The sequence below is a fragment of the Danio rerio genome, chromosome 3 (assembly GCF_049306965.1).
Source record: "Danio rerio strain Tuebingen ecotype United States chromosome 3, GRCz12tu, whole genome shotgun sequence".
Lineage (NCBI taxonomy): Eukaryota > Metazoa > Chordata > Actinopteri > Cypriniformes > Danionidae > Danio > Danio rerio.
The window spans coordinates 36847852-36869626 of NC_133178.1; the positions used below are offsets into that span (position 1 = coordinate 36847852).

Genomic DNA, 21775 nt, shown 5'->3' on the forward strand with positions numbered 1-21775 from the left:
CATACAGTTCACCGGAAGCACTTAATCCAGGTTACTGGCAAATTAAAAGTCCTATTATCATGCTTCGGCAATCGGCATATACCCTATGGTGGATGTACACTGTAAAGACATTGAGATGGTTTCAACATTTTGCCATTTATCAGCTGAGGGGAAAAAGGTGGCTTCAACAAAAGGGCTCCCCCATGTCATTAAATCTGTTATGTGGACTCTTTTAAATGCAGAACCTTTTTTAAAACAAAATTTTCATAATTATTATAAGTTCTTAATGTAAGCAGGACACTTACATTTGCATATTTATTGCTATATTTTAAAAATGATATTTCTTCTCCTTTTCAAATTGCAACTAACCGCCCAATGCACTTTTATATTAACAAGTCGTATATCTAATCGCAGATGCTATAAAAGAAGAAGAATGACTGTGATCAATGTTAATTAAGATAATATACTGCTGTTTATATATATGATTAAGTAAAGTTAATTAATATCAAGTTAATATTAAACCTCAGTGTACTGTAACACATGAAAGCTAGCTGGAAACATTGCCGTCTTCAAATAAGAGTAGATCACTTACATTGGGTAAATGAAAGTGCAATTTGAAATATGCTAAATAGGTTTAAAAGAACAACTTTTCACCTGCCCTCTCATTGCTTAAAGCCAACATATTCTTTTTTGATAAAATGCAAATGCAGAGATAGGGTAGATGAATTTGGCCTTCAACTTACTGACCGTTTTTTAATCAAAGAAAGTCTGAAATGGAAATAGCTGTGAACAGCAAAGACTCTGAAGTGTAGTTCACTGACATCGGATGTATGGAGCTGCAGTTGTTATCATTGATATTACGGCTCTGTTTGCATGACAGAGTCTCACTTCTATCATCTGATTGAAACCCCCTTCCACCCACCCCCTTTCTGATAAATCTGTGCTTCCAATTGAAATGTTTTCTGCAAGCATTTTCCATTATCTGTTCCTGTGACACCAATTCAGAAACGACTAAATGAGATGCATTGAAGTGAATGAACAGTTTGTAGCATGTGAATGTTCAAAGTTGATCTATTTCTCATTTTATATTCTAATCATTGCAGTACCTCTTTTGCTCCAGGATACGTAACTTTTCTGGCTGCCATTCAACATTTTATGGATGTGGAGCTATAAAATTGCACTGCTGGCTTTTAAGGTAAATTTGATTGAACAGCAGTACATGCATATGAGAACTCCTGTTATGCCAAAACTCATATTTGGCAGATTTGGAGCACTTTGGGGCAAGCTGTGTAAAAGCAAAAGCCTTCTCGGGTCATTGCTGTTGTGCAAACAAAGATGATTAGTATTGTTGTCATTGCTTCTCTTCATATTTCCAAAGTGGTAGTTCACACAAAAACTGAATATGTGCTGTTAATTTGGTCTTTCTTAACTATCCAGGATGCTGGTCGACTTCTTCAGTAACAAACTGAAACAGTTCTTCAAAAATGTAAAAAATGTTGGGTTCCACACAATCGATTTGCATTGGGACAACATGAAGATAGTAAGTTAACTTATTAGTGTTTACAAATTTAAGTGGATTGAACATAAAAAAGCCAACATTATTACATGCAGTCCATAGCCTAAGTAAAAGTTTACTACTTTTTAAATAGATTACAGCATTCAGGCTTTGGATTGTGTGTAATAATGTTATGAATTTTTTATTTATTTACACAGATTGATTTTTTTTTTAATGTTGCCCAAGACCTTAACGTATTATTAGCAGCCAAGGGTATTCATTGTATTTTGCCTCTGTATGTTTTTGGTTGACTTTCAAAGTGCCAGAAGCCATTGACTTGCATTTATTGAATCAATATCAGAGTTTCAGCTTAAAATCTTAATCTTTAATGCTCTACTGTTCAGAGGAGGAGTAAATTAAATGCAAGTTTTCCTTTATTGGTGAATCTTTACTTATTAGTTTTATGTGTGCAAGCATTTTTTAAAACATATTTCAGCAGGAATAATAATAATAATAAACTCTTATATACTACATAACGAACATGTAAAACATGAATTCAATGTATATAAAGTATAGAGCTCTATTATTATTGCAACTACAGCTTTAGAAAGAATACTAGACAAATGTTGCAGTCTTTACCCACATTTACACATTACAAGACTTCATGAAACAAAAAGAGATCAAAGAGGCAAGAAGGCATATTTACGAAAGCTGTACCGAAGAAGCCATAAATCCCTTTTGGATAATATGCGTGTGCAGGTCTCATTGGGTAGTGAGGGTAAAGCCTGCTTGAAGGCAGTGTAAATCAGACAATGTTGTCCTTTATTCCCTATTAATGATGACAGGGCTTTAACCCTGGTACATTATTACTGGAACTCTGTGTCTCTCTGTATCAGCAACCTTTAAAAGCGTGGCAGGCTGAGGATAAGAGAGATGAAGTGAACGCTTTTATAATGAAATTGAATTTATTTTCTCTGAAATGAGGCTGTCCCTTGTCCTTATGTAAAATGTGTGTGTGTGTGTGTGTGTGTGTGTGTGTGTGTGTGTGTGTGTGTGTGTGTGTGTGTGTATTCAGGCTGTCGAGCAACACTTGAATATGATGGCTCTCTGAGGCTTTTGGAAACTCGCTAGACAATTTCAAACAACTTTCCTCCCAATATCTCACTATCAAATAATAACCTTGGCCTGGCTGAGATTGTGCTCCTCTCCGTGAAGCTTTGTGTGTGTGTGTGTGTGTGTGTGTGTGTGGGTGGGTGTTTTGTTTTTGTGCTTATTCGTGTCTGTGGGTTTTTTTATGTGTGTCTGTGTAAATTAGGGCTGTGCGATATTGAATAAAAATGCGATACTGTATGTGACCACATGCTAAATAATGTCATATTCAGAATGTGATAGAATATTTTAAAAATAAATGTTGTAACCAGCAACTTCAAAAAGCCAACAGCCATGTTTTATTGTTACAAAAAACAAATCTGACATTTTAACAAATATATTAAGTTAAATCTCATTTAAAATATAGTAGTAATGTACTGAATTTAAACAAAATAAATATTGCCACTAATTTGCCTTCCTACTATAGTCTTGTCAACCTGAAAACATCCAGAACAATCAGGAAAACAGTGGAGTTACATATTGAATATTGAACATTTTAAACATTTCCAACATTGCTTGATCATATTTCAGCATCCGCATGAAAACCAATACAGATTTTGGATGGAAAAGTAAACCAGCATGTCCACTCTTCTTAGTTTCAGAGATGGATGTTGATGTACATTTCCCATGTTGACATTAGCCTATGTTGACATTTCCTGATGTCTTTCTGTTGTGTTCTACTGTCAGGCACACAATACTTTAGTATTAAGTCACTCATTTATTGCATACATTATATATTTATATTGTAATAGGTACGTTTGTGATGCAGCGGTAATTACATGTATTGCACAGCCCTAGTATGTAAACATAACCTTATAATAAGCTTTTTTTTGAAGTTTACAAAACATTCTTTTCACATTGTATTTGTGTGTGTGTATGGCTAAAATGTGAATAAAATACTCAAATAGTTCGATACAGTACGATTCGGTTCACTTTTATGGCCGTTTTCACTATCAATAGGTACCTAAAAGCAAAGCATACCATACCACTTTTGGGCACCCTTTCGAAAGGATACCTAGCACAACCAAAGGGTACCAAAAGGCTGAGATAGACGTGCTGCTAAATGCACAGCTGAATGCTATTGGTTTACAGACAAACGTCACTAGAGTGTATACAAGCCAGGAGAATGAAAACAAAGTAAGATCCATTTTTAAATACACAGCCGAGACATTACATGATAATAATATATACACTGAGCCGTTGTTGACCCAAGCTCAAACATACCTTGTCGTTCTCTTGATGAACAGTCTCAAAGCCAAGACGATAAATCTGTTGTCCTGTTGTTGTTTATGAGTCTGTCTAAAGCACGAGGGCTTTCACTTGCTTGCAATTGCTTGCTGCACTTCTATATTTGAATTAACAAACTTCTTGAGCTGATAATAACTTTCTTGTGATTATTGAAGTGCTTCTGACCTTGGACAATGGACAATCTTGAGACTGACGCATGAAAAAACAAAGGAGCAAATGATTGTTTCAGCAACCTTAAACATGAACAAACTGCCATGTTTAACTATTATCCTCATCTTTTGCACTATTATGAACTCGGAATGATGAAATTATTTTCTAACAAGAGGTTACATGTGCTGGTGAAGATTAAAGACATATATGAAAGGTTTGCACTTACTGTAGGCTATATGTTGTTTCTGAACTCAAATAAGGACTAAATAAATGCTGTATGTAGTTTTCCTGTAATTGGTAACATCATAATCTGTAAGGGTCTGTATGGGATCATATTGCATTTATTCATTTATTTTATATAGCTGCATATATCAGGACACAAATCTGTATAATGACATAGGTATGACATTGGTATTACAAGAAGGTGGTGAAATATAAGGCCATTGCTGATGTCCTCATTTCTTTAAAAGCTTATAAATCACACAGAATTACTATTATTATTATTTTTAAAAAAAGTAAAACTGTATACAGTTTCCTGTGATGGTTAGGTTTAGGGGTACGGTGGGGTTAGGCCAATAGAAAATACAGTTTGTACAGTATAAAACAATGTAAACCTATGGAATGTCCCCACAATTTACAAAAAAATACAAAAACAAAAAACATACCCATAGCCATAGTGATACAATAATAATAATAATAATAATAAACTGTGTGGTACAACATTACTGTCAGATCAAATTTTAATATTCTTGTATTTTTTCAATCTTTCTAATAAAACAGTCACATTTTACTGCTGTAAAATAAAGTCAACAAAAGGCCAAGTTCTTACTGACGTATCCAGAGCTTTAATGAAAATAAACTTCATCTGATCTTTTCTAATGTTTGGTTCAGAAAAAAGGCTAAGGAAGTTTTTTCCACCTTGGCACTGCACAGATTTGTGTGGTTTTTTCCTCAGCTCATATACTGTAAAGCATAGTGTTAAAATGAAATGTACTTTACTCTTTCAATTTGAGCCTATAAGTCCCAATTCTTTAGAAGTGCTTGCAAAGTGGTTTTACTTTAAAACAAACAGCATCTCCTAAACACGTCGACAACACAAACCAAACTCTCATCTACAGTGCTTGAGGGACAAATTAGATGGTTGCATGCAGCCAATAGAGAATATTGGCTGATATTATGCACATTTATTACAAACCTATGCTGGTTTGTACAGAAAAAAAAAAAAATGCTGTGATTATTGATAACTCATTGCAGGCAGTTTAGAGTCAGTCCTATGAACAGAAAAAGCAAGGGATAGTTCACCCTAAACTGAAAAATCTGTCATCATTTGTTCACTTGTTCCAAACCTCTTTGACTTTATCTCTTCTGTTGAACAAAAGTAGCTCAAAGTAAGCTGGAAACATTTAACCATAGAGAACTATAGAAGTCAAGGGTTACACATTTTGAGATTTCTACAGAATATCTTCATGTTCAACAGAATAAAACTCAAAAAGGTTTGTAACCACTTCAGGCGATCCTTTGTTTAACTATCATTGTTCAGACAGATTTGTCACTTATGATGACTAGCGTACATAAAAAAAAAAGCCAGATAATGTTTTTTTACAGTGATTTATTTGTCTGAACATTCCTCTTCCTTGTTTTCATTTTATAGAAAAATATTTAAGTGAAAAATATACTAAATGATATTTTACTATATACAATCTTTATTTGGCTTAAATACATATTTACACAGTGATTTTTGTGTATCCTGAAAATATGTTTAAAGTGGTGTTTTTGGATCGATACACTGTGGTGTGAAATGATAAGATGAAAAATGGAAGCGCTGGAGGGAAGAGGACAAGACAAATCAGGACTAAGAAATCAAAGTCAAACTCTCATTAAAGGCTCTACTCGTGTCTCTAAACCTCAGGGAAAGATGGATTCTCCTTGCACCTCCCATGCCTTTATGTTTATAAAACCCTATTCCATCAGCAAAAAAATATTGTGTTGCAAAATTTAAGATGAAATCTAAAACAAAATATATCAGCACCTGCTGTTTACTTGCAGTTCAAGGTCTTTCATCTGAAAATATAGCTGTGTGAAAAGCTTTTTTACACAGTCAGTTAAACAGGTTCATAAAACTTGCCATCAGAACTACTATAAATTGCTGTAAGTAATGGCCTCCTGGGCTCAGAATAGATTGTGATTCATTAATTTTTCTGTATTTTAAAGATTTATCTGTTTTTAGCTTGTGATATTAAAGGCAATGAAAATCAAAGAAACTTGCAGCATCTGACTCAGGCTGTTAGTGCAGATTGGCTTTGATGTTGAACATTTTGTTCATGTGAAATGCGATGGATCAGATCTTTAGTTTTATTCTTTTTACCCTAAACATCATAGTGAATATGCACTGTTATCTTTAAACACCGTCAGAGGATTCTTTGGGTATATAATACTTGGATATATTTTATGCACGAGATACAGTACTTTATTATAAACACTCCAAGGACTCAATAAAACAACACCAATGTTTACTTGTGATTGCACCACAAATTATATTTCTACCTACTTTTAAGACCTTAAGTACCTCTTTTGCACAATGTCTTGCACAATATTGTACAGTATTATGTGAAGTATTTGTATAAATCAAGTTTTTAATCTGTTGTATAATCTATATGTATAGTCAACAATTGTACAGCTACTGCTTCATGTGTACTCACACTAGGCACGGTTGCCTTAAACCATGCCATGTCACTCCTCCCCTCTTCCCCTCAGCCTGCACTCACACTGCAATTTTACCTGTTCCAAACCTGAGCATGCGTCATCGATAATGCAACTGTTCAGTTAGTGATCTTGCTTTCACAGTACAATGGAGATTGCTTTCATTACATTGTTTTGAATTATTTAAGTCATTTGGGATATGACACAGTCAAATATTTTGCTGAACAGATCCAGCACTTTTGACGGTATAAAATTTTAACGAAAATCATTGTGCTGCATGTATTAAAAGGATTGCTGAAGGTGGCAGCTGACGTGCAGCGGGGGGGTGGGGGGTTGTATCTTTGATAAACTATGACAGTTCGCGCTCATTGAAAATTAAGAATTATTAATAAGTCCATATGAAACAGTTGCTTAAAAGTGACGCCCTGTCTTCAGTTTCGCACTCAGGCGCAGTTTGGACTCATGCTACAAGCATACCTTGCCTAAGCCCAACCAAACCTTGCTCTGGCAAACCTTTTCCAACTGGGCCAGGGCACCCAGGTGCTATTCAGAGCACTTACGCCTGATTCACACGGGGCTTAAATGGCAACAATTGACAGAGGGTGTGTCTGAAGTTGGGGCTGACACGATCTTCATAGCAGCATCAGCCAATGAAACTTGTCCACAACAGGCTGTTGTCTGAGCTGCATAAAATTATCTGATTGGCTGACACTTCCATTGGTGATTATAAAAAGTTAAGAAATTCCCAACTTCTGCAGCGAGCAACACCACTGAGGCAGCACCAACCGACCCACAATTCAGTTCGGCAACGCTTGACGTCACCCATTTAAAGTGAATGAAAAGCGTTGACACTGCCCCCCTGTGTGATTGGGTCATTACACTTGTTAAACACACCGGGAAATGGGGGTCAAATGTGCCCAGGCATTTCAAATAGGCTCTATATTCTGAATACACCCCAAGTTATACAAAGTTATAAAAGGATTTCTTCTGCTTGTTCAAACAAGCTGAAACAACCCAATTCCCTAGGTTTTCTCAAGGCACAACTTGTAATTTTTTGGTATGTTCAATCCACTTACATTTGTGCAAAAAATAAGTTAACTTAATCGATTTGTGATGGGACAGCGTAGCTATGTATAAGTTAAAAAAATTTCTTAAACCTGGTGTTGTATGTTTATATTTAGGTTTATTTATGAAGCACCATGGTCCTGCAAGACATGATATTTTATTCCACCCTATGTTCACAGATGTAGCAGAAGGTTAAAAAAGTAGAAAGAATTAATCGAAAAAGTTCATTATATTGTGTAATTGCAGATTAACTGCATACTGTCAAGCGTACTGTGAAAATAACAATAAAACTGTAAATAAATGAACTTGAAAGTTTTTGTGGTTGTATTTTGTAAATAATAGTAACATTTTGTGCATGCATGTGTAGTCATACTGATGATTAAGAACACAGGATATTTTCTGGCTCTCTCTCAGAGTCTGATCATCTTAGTGGCTCTTTTAGCAGAGCAGACATGTTTGTGTCTGACTGATTCATTTTGTCCACAGTTCACTGGGTTCAGGCTCTCTGGGGCTGGGTCACTGTGGGTGAACCCAGCTTGAACTCTCACCACGACTACGTTCTGTGAAAGAGCGGCACAAAGTGATTCAGCAAAACCGAAACGCTCTAGATTCAACCACCTGCTTACAAGAATAGAACTGTGTTACTGTGGTTTGTTTAAAGCGAACATATTATGATATGTTTACTTTATTACATTAAATAGTGGGTTTCATTTAAAAAATGATAATTATTTAAATTAAATACTAAAAATTCATTTAATAATAAAAGGTAGACTTCCATTTAGATGATTGAGGTCAGTCATTTGCTTTGTTTTTTGTTTTAAAGTTGTTATTAAGTAAAATGGATCAAAGCCAATACATTTTAAATAAATCCTGTTCTTTTGCATCTTATATTCATTAAAACAAATCTTTAGAAAATGTATGAGGGTTTCCCCTTATAATTAATAAATATTAAGCAACTGTTTTCAACTCCAATAATAATAAATGCTTCTCTGGCAATTATATTATAATCATTTCTGAAAGATCATCTTAACACCGAAGACTGAAATACTGATGCTGAAAATGTATGTAAAATATATTAAAATATAAAACCAACATTATATTCTTTACGTTTAAAATTACTATTAAGCTCCTGTTATAGCATTAAATATAACCTTGGCAAGCATAAGAGAATATAATTACGTTTTGGAGGAGATTTTACAAGAAAATAAATACAGAAAGAAAGAGAGAAGAAAGAAAGAATTGTTAATTATAATGTTAAATGTTAAACCATTTCCTTGTGTTAGTTATCACATTTATCAGAAATAATGAAGAGTATTAATAATATAATAATTTCTTAATTTCTGATTTTTTTTGGCTTTAACCAATTGGGTTATTTAGCACATTCATTTACACCAGGGGTGCCCAAACTTTTTCTTATAAAGGGCCAAAAACCAATCTCGATTGAGGGAGCTGGGCCGAGTATGTACCAAACCATATTACATAAAATCTGCCAATGAAATTTCATCAATATTTGGTAATATTTAAAAAAATAAAAACTAGAAAATGTTGCTTTACATAATATTTAATATCTAATGCAGTATCATTTTTACCATTTTATAATGAACTAATTACTGTAAAAACATAATCAATCACAAACTATTTATAACGCAAAGCAGTTCAATGCTGATTACACTAGTCAAGCTGAACCTACTTTTACCTTGATATGCTTGTAGATGTCAGATGTACTGTACGTCATGTGACAATATTTACATTTTAAAAGACTGATTCATTTACAACATTTAATTGCATAATTTAATTTCAGTTGCCTTTTTTGTAGCTGAGCTATAAAACTAAGAAACAAAAGATTACATTAAATTCAAAATTAAAATTGATGATCTGTCAAAGGCATCTGCCAAAATGCACCAACTTTCTCCTTCTCTTTTCAGATGTGATGGCAGAAATGAATACCATGTGCTGTGAATAATTAGAACACAATTAATTAATGGCACTTTGTATGACTTAACTCAGCCAAATAGTCAATTAGTTGCTAATGCAGCAATCAATTAATATTTGAATTCTTCATACAACAACTATCTGTGCATTAGTTACACATGAATCAATGCATATTAGTGCACATATTGTAAAGTGCTACAGATAATTAATTAAAAGTGTTAGTATATACAGTTGAAGTCAGAAAAATTAGCCCTATTTTTCCTTTTTTAAACAATGATGTTTAACAGAGCAAGGAAGATTTCACAGTATGTCTGATAATATTTTTTCTTTTCTGTTTTATTTCGGCTGGAATAAAAGCAGCTTTAATTTTTTTAAAAGACATTTTAAGGAAAAAATTATGAGCCCCTTTAAGCTAACTTTTTTTCCGATAGTCTACAGAACAAACCATCGTTATACAATAACTTGCCTAATTACCCTAACCTGCCTAGTTAATCTTATTAACCTAGTTAAGCCTTTAATTGTCACTTTAAGCTGTATAGAAGTGTCTTGAAAAATATCTAGTCAAATATTATTTACTGTCATCATGGCAAAGATAAAATAAATCAATTATTAGAAATTAGTTATTAAAAGTATTCTGTTTAGAAATGTGTTGAATAAATCTTCTCCCAGTTAAAGAGAAATTGGGGGAAAGAAATAAACAGGTGGCTAATAATTCTGACTTCAACTGTACATAACACTAGCTCTGGATATCTTGCATCAGATATTAAATGATTCTATATGTATTAAGCGTCTCTTTCTTATTATTTCTATGAAGGACAGGCTAAAATGTCCTAGCATTCACTTTCTGTTCGCTCGCCTCAGTGAGGCTTTGGATGCGAAGTCATTTTGATGTTTGTTAATGAGCTGGATTGTCTTTGTTTGCTTGGAATAACACACCAAAGATGAAATCTAATAACTGTCATGAATTATGGATAGAGAAGTGTGTAATGAAGTTGTTAGAATAAACGAGCAGAGGGTGAGAAGGAGGGAAGTGACTTCCAGTGGCTGCAGATGACATATGCGATGTCATAGAGGCAGGCAGTGTGAGTGGTGGAGTACAACCATTAACACAGATTCTTTGATGTAAATTTGCTTGTTTGTAGCCATGTGTGAGCACATGGCATACACAGAGATCATTCAGAATGATGATGAGGAAACTGTTGAAAACACTTGGGTTTGATTAAAGGGGCTATGAACTAGGCTTTTTTGTTTTGTAGTTCTCTGAAGTGAGTTTTTTTTACCATCAAAAAGACATCATAATTTAGAAGCAATTGAATATTTTCTGTGCTGTTTTTGACCCTCTTTTTAGAATGCTCTGTTTGAATGGGGGTGGCCAATTGTAGATTTAAAAGTAAATGCCCACTGCTGTGATTGGCTGACAGTTTTGCATATGAACAGAGCTAAACAAAAAAAAAAAGTAAATTAACCTTTTTATATATCAGGATTTTGGCAATAGGATCACAAGTGTACAAAAGAGACACACTACCATTCTCACCTGTCATTTAATTTTGTGTTTTTTTTCCCCTCTTTCGATTATTTTTAACCACTTTGAGGGAGAATTTGTGGGAGGGGATTGCTTTTTAAATATTATGAAAGTTAATACAATTTTTATAATTTTCATCAACTTGACCAAATCAGAGTGGTGTCAAAATAAATTGTTTCTTGGATACACCGTGATGCAGATGCCGCAATTTAGTATTGATTCAGTATAATCATAACCGATTATTACGTACTGACGTCATTTGTCTCAAATGCGCTATGGGGAGGGGTGTGAGTAATTAAAACACTGCTAAGCCCCTATTTCACTGCAGTGAAGAAAATTAAAGTAAACCCCATTTCTCACTTTCTCTCTTTCACTGTTGCCCTTTGAACTTCTGACGTGGCGTTTCCTCTCCTCTCGGCTGTTAAAGCGATACTTGTGGATCCAGACACGAGAGTGTGTCTGCTGAGCAAGTTTTCTCCAACGCGTCTGTCATGAATCAGCTGTGTTTGCCACTGCTGTTTATCAGTGTCATTCATCAGTGAACAGTGCCATAGCATTAGAGCCAATCGCAGCCCTTTCTGTTGAGCGCGTGACCAATAGGCAGGGGCCGGTATAAGATTCTGACGGTATGATAACCTTGGATAAAAATATCATGGTTTCATGGTGACTACTGCTCTAAAATATATTCTTTTTAAATGTCTGGGTAAAAAACAATAACTTTTGTCCCTTTCAAACATGTACATTATTTTAAGAAACATCTTTAATATTTTGGAACAGAAACATGTCAGGCTAAGTAATTCAAATTAATTATTGACTTCAGCTGTCTTAATTCATTTAAAAAAAACAGATTTTTTTTTACAATTTAATAGAACATCTTTTCTGCTGGAGATACTGTTGTCCTAAAAAAAAAAGTAAATAAAAAATCGAACACATACTTTGAACGGTATTGCAGAAAATTTTGACTATTTAAAAACCTTGACTTTTCCATACAATGGTATACCTTGAAAATGGTTATTGTCCCATGCCTAGTGATTAATCATAGTGGTGTAAGAGCTCGCTCGACAGGGCTCATAAAGTGAGCGGGATATTTACATATGTTTATTTACTATAAATGCTTATGTTGTTCTGTCCATGTACTTGAGTTTTTAAAGATACTGTTCTGACTGTTTGTATTAAAGAAAAAAAAATATTACAAATAATATTTAAATAAATTAATAAATTTTGCTTGTGCTGTGAAGTAAAATATTAAATTGTGTATGGAAAGCATTTTCAATGCACAGTGATGAATCGAGATATCGAATGGAACCGAATCGAAGGCATGACAATCGCATCGAACCGAACTGTGAGTAGGTTCACACCACTACCAAATCAGCACCAAATTAATTAAACATGCATTATGAAGGATTTTACCACAATTTGAGCATCTGCAACTAATTGTTTTGTTTTGTGTAAATAGGGGTCAAAATGGAGAAATGCGGTTTACATGAACATCAAAAGCATATTAAATAAAAGTAACCATTTTAATATTAGATTAAAGACTTTATTGAAAATAAAAATTTAAAAAATGTGTTAAATGTTTCAGCGTCATTCAGCATAACAGATATGTTTAGATAAACAATTTATAATACACTAAATCTGACTGAACTAGTATATTTTGAATGATTTAAAAATGATTTCCCGACAAATAAAATGGATAAAACTTATTGGTGTGAAGGATATACTCAGGGTTCTGTTTGTTATTTTAGCTGTTGTTTTTGCACTGGTTTCTGTGTTTTGTTCTTATCTCTGTAATTTTGTTAATAAACCTTTGACTGAGTTTAGTTCCTATTCTTCCTATTGCCTTCTTTTTGTGACAGAAAGTGGCAATGAACTAGGATTTGTAATGCTAATTGATAAATGTTTTGAGGCTGCACTGAGATCTTTTAGCCATATTATTGTTATAATATGCCTGACAAGTTTTTTTGGTGTATAAATTATTGCTACACTAAATAAAATTATGGGCGATGCAGTGGCGCAGAAGTTAGTGCTGTCGCCTCACACCAAAAAGGTCGCTAGTTCGAGCCTTGGCTGGGTCAGTTGGCGTTTCTGTGCAGAGTTTGCATGTTCCTTCTGCGTTCGCGTTGGGTTTCCTCCAGGTGCTTCCGTTCCCCCCACAGTCCAAAGACATGCGGTACAGGTGAATTGGGTAGGCTAAATTGTCCGTAGTGTATGAGTGTGAATGAGTGTGTGTGGATGTTTCCCAGAGATGGGTTGCGGCTAAAAGGGCATCCGCTGTGTAAAAACATGCTGGATAAGTTAGCAGTTCATTCTGCTGTGGTGACCCCAGATTAATAAAGGGACTAAGCTGACAAGAAAATGAACGAATGAATGAATCACATTTCAGTGGATGTCTTCTAATGTATGATACTCATGCTCATTATTTTCATAGTCATTAAGTATTTTTATTATTATTATTATTTGTTTAATTTTGTTTTGCATTTCACATAATATTTTGTTACAGTACTGTTCAAAAGTTTGGTGGACTTTGTTTTAAATATATGTATTTTAAATATATGTTTTTGTCTCTTGTGCTTAATAAAGCCATATTTATGTAATTGTTGTATCTAATATAACATTTATACAGTACTATGTAAAGTTACACTTCTTTTATCATCAGAAATACAGTAAATTCCAATTTAAAATAATACAATATTTTCATTTTTATATATAAAGAAATTTAATATAATGTATTCCTGTGATGGCAAAGCTTAATATTTAACTATGTGATAGTCGGTGGTATTGTGTTCAGTAATGCATATCCTACATTTTGACACTATACAAACACATTTGTGTTGTTTTCTCTGTAACTGTGTCTATGTGTATTCCAACCATCTTGTTTAACACTAATATATACAATATAATATATTAGTTATAATATATAACTAATATTACAAATTACTCTTTCGATCTTTCCTTTTCAGATTGTGTTAACTGCAAATCATTTTTAATTGTTTGTCAAATTTACAATTTCTTAATGAAAATTGTTTCATATTGTTTGGCGACATTGTAGCAGATGTTGTGTAGATTTATTATTTTTTCTTTAAGAAGCCACAGCGGGCTTTAATAATTACAGATATAAACGGATACTCCCTGAATCAACAGGCAGATGGTGCAGATGGGTGATAAAGATCAGTGGGAGTAATACAGAGTCCAACATGCCAAGTAAAATTCACTATTGTTAAAGTAGAGTGTAGGTGATGAAAACACTTGAGTGAGATTGAGCTGACAGAGATCACTGAAGAACAAAGAATACACAAGGTGAGCATTTAAGAGAATCTTCAGCTGTAATGGTGATCAGATGCTGTGTTAAATCTGGCGAGGCTGTGATCAGATCCTTGGGATGGTTGCAACAGCTGTGTACAAGATACAAGTACTAAGGTTCTTTTTTTTATAATTCATTTTTTGCTTTATTTGACAGGATTGTAGCTAGACAGGAATGGAAGTTGGAAAGAAAGGGGTGGATGGAATTGGATTTTTTTTCTATCGTGTCAGATTTGTCCACCTCCCATTCCATAAGTAGGTGCTATATTTTATATTTATATAAAAAACATTTATTTAATTGTCTGGATCTGCTGTTTGATCGATTTGCCAAATTTCCCTTGCCAATCTGAAGCCAAATGAAATGGTTTGTTTTGGTTCAATTTGAAATTTCCCCAACCCTTGTAGAGTCTCTGGGATCAGAGTGAGTGTTCCAGCTTGGCCCCACCCTGATCCGTAGAGAGTATATTTTGATGATCAAATATGCTAGCTATCAGTTTGTGCTACCACTACAAGCATACAATTTGATGTAAAGTGGTCTGATGCAAGACTGTAATATCGCCAGAACCTACCACAATCCCAAATTCCAACTTCAGAACCATTCAAATACAGTGTTGATAGCGTAATCTGATGGGTAGGATAATATGTCAGGACACCTGGACCTGGACAACTTCTGATATCTGTGATGGTTACTGCGTCCCTGTGGGAACTGTACTCTAAAACTTAGAGAAATGTTTTGACTGTTATACCCAAATAATTATTTGAATAAGAAGAATTTTACTGAGGGAAAAAGTATTACAATAAATAATGCCACATATTAGCGGTGATTAAATCTAATGATCAGTCTGTACTTTGTTTTAAAATTGTTTGCCTTAACAACGTCAGTATTGCATAAGTTTAATGGGTATTAGTGATACATTCAATTATTAACATCTATAAATGATCCACCACCAGCAGTCCTGCTTTAAGTTTATAGATGTGATGTAAAAACACGAAGATTAACTGTGACTTGCTCATATCATATTATATTATTTATCCATTTTCTTGTTGGCTTAGTCCCTTTATTAATCCGGGGTCGCCACAGCGGAATGAACCGCCAACTTATCCAGCAAGTTTTTACGCAGCTGATGCCCTTCCAGCCACAACCCATCTCTGGGAAACATTCACACACACACTCATACACTACGGACAATTTAGCCTACCCAATTCACCTGTACTGCATGTCTTTGGACTGTGGGGGAAACCGGAGCACCCGGAGGAAACCCACGCGAAGGCAGGGAGAACATGCAAACTCCACACAAAAACGGCAACTGAGCCGAGGTTCGAACCAGCGACCCAGAGACCATCTTGCTGTGAGGCGACAGCACTACCTACTGCGCCACTGCCTCGCCCATATATTATATTATATTGTATTGTATTGTATTGTATTGTATTGTATTGTATTGTATTGTATTGTATTGTATTGTATTATATTATATTATATTATATTATATTATATTATATTATATTATATTATATTATATTATATTATATTAATCCACCAATCCAAATATAAGACATTATTACATTACATTAGATTTATTGTGAAGTTTTTAAACACTGGCTGGTTGTTAATTATTTAAAAAATTAATTTTGTTTATTTCTTTAACCCAAAGTATTTATGCTAAAACTTGAACTTTGAAACTTAGTAAATTGTGAAGCGTGTTATGTAATGCAGTACACAAATGATGTATCTTGTCTCCATTGTTGCTAGTAGCAGCGAAAATGTTCGACTGCTTTTTTGTATTTTACATTGTATTTACATTGTATTTTATATTGTATTTTACATTTGTATTTTAGATTCTAATGTTTACAAAACAAAAACACAATCCCATGAGTAAAATCATATACTCTTTGAGCCGCATTGTTGTTGTTATCATTGCCCAACAAATGTACAAACAAATGCATTCTTGTTAGAAGTCAGCTATTCTTGTTGGTTTGTTTTTAAACCATTATTGTTGCACAGAATTACCGCTGTGTTTCGAACAAATGCGAGTTAGCGGAACACGTATTAGCATGTCCCGCAGCTTTTTCTCTGGAGTAATCTGGGAAACATCTCCGGGGAGCTGGTTTTGTTGGCACAGACCTGCTGGAGCTCATGTCAACAGTAATGATTGAAATTCAAAGGGAGGGTAAATGTCAAACCATGTTTGCTGTCTGCTCTTATTTAGCATTCATGTGCATTACTTAGAGAGATAGAACTGGTGAAGGTCTCAGCTTTGCCGTCTTCTTCCATCCCATCTGTGAGTGATCTCTGTGACTGCTGAATGCTGCTGAATTAATAAGGCAAATTTCGGCAAGATAATAATCCATTCTTCCAGCTTTGCAGAAGTGTGTCTATCTGTTTGAGTCTGAAAAGTGTGTGTGTGTGTGTGTGTGTGTGTGTGTGTGTGTGTGTGTGTGTGTGTGTGTGTGTGCGTGTGCAGGGAGGATTAGGTCATTTAGGTAGGATTAGGTCATTTTGTAATTTCATCACACTGAAGGGCTGTCTTGTCAAGATCTATTTAAATACACAGAGTAGAGACAGAGAATGTCATTTCACATGCACACCACTGACAGGTTAGCTTGCATCTAAATGAATCATTACTTACTAAGTATTTTTTAAAGGTAGACTCAACAATTACTGATACAAAACTTTTCTGGAGTTTTTATACAACTTAAATGCTTTTGTTCAATCAACTTAAATTTGTATATACAAATAAGGAACTTAATAAGGTGCTTAATTCCTTTCAAATGTTCACACTTAACTTGATAATGAAGCTTGTTTGGCATGTTGTCAACAGGAAAGAGCCCTGAGCTTATAAAATCCTCAAGCCCTGGGCTCTCACCCGTTAGCAGGGGAGTTTGAGCTCAGGTAGATCTTAATGAACTCCCCTGTCTTATTTCTGGCTAAGGAGAGATATACACTTGCTAAGAGCTTGGCTATGTTGTCTATTTGGTATGTTCACTTTACTTGGGTTGCGTGTTTTTGGACTGTGGAAGGAAACCGGAAAACCTGGGGAAAACCCACACGAGCACGTGAAGAATGAGCTAACTCCACACAGAAATGTCAACTGGTTTAGTAGGGACTTTCTTGCTGCGAGGCAACAGTGCTAATCACTAAGCCACCCCGTCGCTCATCTAGAAAGGAGGGGGGAAGTAGGGGTGGGTGGAGGATTCTTTGAAGATGAAGATACTGAGATAAACTCAGGTTATTTGTAGTGGGATAGGAATCATCTGATTGGTGAATCAATCGCAAGTGGAATTGAACATTTTTTGCAGTGCACCACCTTTTGTCATCCCGTTACATGTACTTACCATGAGAAATGACCATTTTACATAATTAAACAACATGCATAATTATGCAGTTACCCTAAACAAAAGACTCTAAACCTTAAAGTCTGTTTTACCTGGAAGTTGCTTTAGCTCTAAAAACGCACTTATTTTCTTTCACTTTTAATCAAGTGTTTTAAATTGTATGTATTTTCATGTATTATACATGTTTGCATGTATTCTTTCATGCACAGCACTTTGATACTCATTGTAGTTGTTTTAGAAATAAAGGTGAGTTTAAGTATTAGTTTTTCATTTGTTTTCAGTTTTAGTATTAGTTTAGTATTTAATTTTAGTATTACTATATTTTTCAAACTGAAATGCAATATTGTAAAGACTGCTGGATTTTTTGTGCTCCTTCACTCATCTCTTACTAGAAAGAAGGGCTTGGAGGGACGTGAATAATCATATTTCACCAGAGCTGTCAAAATGACATCATCAGAGAAAAACTGCCGTTTGAAAGTGGGATGCGTGTTATTAAACTGTAGACACAGTTGTCATTTAATTTTACTGATGATTCCTAATATGAAATTTAATTGTGAGCTTGACAAGCAATTTTGGAGAATTTAATGTTTCCCCATTCTAACAGAATCTCCGAGCATACTGCCCGGCTTGAGGTTTGATCCGTAATCTCTCTCTGCTTCCCAAGCGTTCCTGTCTCCACTCTTCACTGTTCTAAATAAACCACGCTAAAAATGAATTACATTTTTTTTCAGTGGATTAACTTGTGCAAATTATTTGTTCACCTTCAGACTAACAGTGTGCTCTTGCCCCCCCAAAAAATCTTAATTTATTTAGTTTCCTTGAAATATGCAGTGTTTTTCATTGTGTTGACATAATTTCCACTGAAACAGGAAGACAGGGCGATGTATTATGAGCAGCTTGTCCCCTTTAAAAAACTAGAGTTCACAGCTCTGCCTTGGTAAGGCTACAGTATACATGACAGTGACTGCATATGACAGCCACAGTCTAAAAGCTATGCTGAGTCTGTCTAACCGGCTCTTCTCTCAGTCTTCTTCATAGTGCTTTAAAATGAAGCATTCTGTGTAGAATTAAATTGACACACAGAAATGATGCGCTCTGTGATATTTCATGGAGCACAATGTGTGAGCACTACAGTGGTTTACGTGACACTAACACAAAACCAGAATCCATCGGACTATGTACATGCATGTAATGTGAAGTAGACGCTGACGACAGAAGTGCTGACCCAAATGCATGGGTTTATTATACAGAGATAGTCAGGCAAGCAACAGTTAACACAAGAGCAAACAGATGCATACGGGCTATCCAGAGTCATGGTCGATAAACAGGCAGATGGTCGAAAAGGCAGGCAGCAGACAGGAATAAACAAACAAAACAAAGCAATGTTCAAACATGGATGGCAAGGCAAGGAAATTGTGTCGTAATTCTATACGCAATTTCCTTGCCTTGCCCTCCATGTTTGAACCTAGCTTTGTTTTTGACCACGACTCTGGATTGCCTGTAAATCTGTTTGCTCTTGTGTTGACTATTGCTTGCCTGACCCAGTGGCGTAGCGGACGGGCCCGCAGGGCACGCACCGCGGGGGGGCCCCGCGCCGTCGCGATTTTCAATAAACTCTTGGGAACAACTGTGGTCGGAACCAAAGTTCACACGTCTGTGTTCTCTGAACACCTCTCAAGCGGTGGACTACTTCATTCTGATTGCTTGCCGCCAATGTTGCCAACTTAGCGACTTTGTCACTAGATTTAGCGACTTTTCAGACCCCCCTAGCGACAAATCTAGCGACTTTTTTGTGTGTTATTGGAGATTTTTTTAGACTGTCATTTGTCCATACTGTACCGTCCCTATCTTCTCAACGAGCTGCGTGTAATGCCGCTGGCCCCTCCCCCGCCTCACAGCACTGACAGGCGGCCCAGTCAGTCCTCGTACAGCAGCCTCTCCCACCTGCAGCCCGAGAGCAGATCACCCCTCTGCGTACCGACGGCAAATGATTTAGCACAGGCAGTGTGAAGGTATTTCCCTTGTACAGTCAAACCGATCTACTTCTCCTTTATTTTAACAATTTAATTGGACTGTTTATTCTTTTCTTGTTCACAAGCACAGATATTTTAGTGACAGTTTCTGAACTTGTCTGAGTTTATTACATATGAGAGATTACTGCACATTCACTACACAACTATAATGACATACTGTATTCAAACAGCAATAAATTTAGTTAAATAAACATGCTTATATAAAGTGTAGTGCAATTATAAATACCCCTTTATTAACCATAGGCTGTTAAACAGAAACGGTAGAACGTGATGACGTCAGTGATATGCAAATTGACGTATGACGTATAAGTTTCTTAAAAAAAGTTATTAAATCCAATGAATTATTTCCTTTAAAATGTTCTTAATTTTTTCTTCACCTTGTTTGATTAAAATAATGGCTGTGGTAGTCGTGAACCCATTAACATCTGTCATCATGATTTTTTGAATGACTTGCCATTAGAGGAAAAAAAAATATTTTGGTTAGTTGTAGGAAATTGCACTCATTTTTCAATAGTTTCAACATTTAGAAAATATAATTTATGTAATGGAAATAAAGGCTGATGATGTGCACACATTTACGTAACACTCACAGGCTTGTAAATAATTTAAAAAAGGTTGCACACTACACAAAAAAAAAAAAATCCCCAGTTTTTCCAGATACTATTCTCTTACCATTGCTTGTTTTGTCTGTTTTAAAGAGCAGTCTTGATATTTATCTATTCTGAGTCCTAATTAGGGGATGATGATGAGCACATAAAGCGTTGTGCTGTCTGGCTTTGATTTAGTAGGCAGTAAAATTGTCTGTTCCCATGGCCAAAACAAGCCGCCTGTGTCTGAAAGGCCCTGATAATACGTTGTTCAGCTCCACTTCACAAGTGCAAATTTCAGAATAACATGTCAGTCATCAGTTAAACAGCAGCTATTTTGTATGTCATATGTTGTCAGTCCTAGAGGAAGTTGTCATCTCTATCAGAAAAGTACCACCACCTTTTTAGATTAGATTTGATTCAACTTTGTTGTTACGTGTAGAGTACAGGGTTATAATATAACCTTTACCTCTGTTTAGAATATACAACCTAAAACCTTCAATATACTCTCTAAATGAATCCAATTGATTCAAATATTTTCATTCAGGCTTTTTGGTCTGATTGGGCTGTCAATGCTATTACTAATAGATTGATTGCTTGTGAACATAGAATTATTTGAGGAAAAGATTGTTCAATTCTTTATTTACTATGTAAGTGTGCAATAGCATCCCAACATATGAACAAAACAGAGTAAAAATTCATAGTTATTACAGATTGTGGAACAATAGCATATTATAGTATAGTGCTGAATGCTGGGGAATTTCTAGTAAAGTTAAAAATGGATTCAGTTCAGTTTAGTATAAATGTCACTGTTGAAGTTTAGTGCAGTTTAATTCAGTTCAGTTTAATACAAATGTCCACTAAGGAGCAGCTCCACCAGACCTAACTAAGCAAGCCAGAGGCGATAGTAGCAAGGGACCAGAACTCTACCAAATGATGGAAGTGAAAAACAGAAAATGTTAATTTACAAACTGTATAAATCATCTAAACATTTGCATTTTATACAATAATATTACTACAGAGCAATTCCAGCTTTTTGAATGTGACATTTACATTCAAAACTTAAAACATAAATTTAAAGAGAAAGTATGTTAACTGTATATTAAAACATCTGTTTATATTGTTCAAAACTACTTACCACAGAGTTAAGGGATCAGAGAAATATCAATATGTAAACATTTTTTTGTATTTTAAATAAGAAAAATAAACGTGTTAAGGATGTGACCAAAAAGTATGCAAGTTTGCAGTATACAGCTGCACAAACCCCCCAAATAATGCTAAT

The 21775-nt window shown here is 35.0% G+C and overlaps 1 protein-coding gene across 6 annotated transcripts in view; it reads left to right on the top strand.

The window, feature by feature from the left end:
- asic2 (acid-sensing (proton-gated) ion channel 2) overlaps positions 1-21775 on the top strand; it is an 814368-nt gene that overhangs the window by 162100 nt on the left and 630493 nt on the right.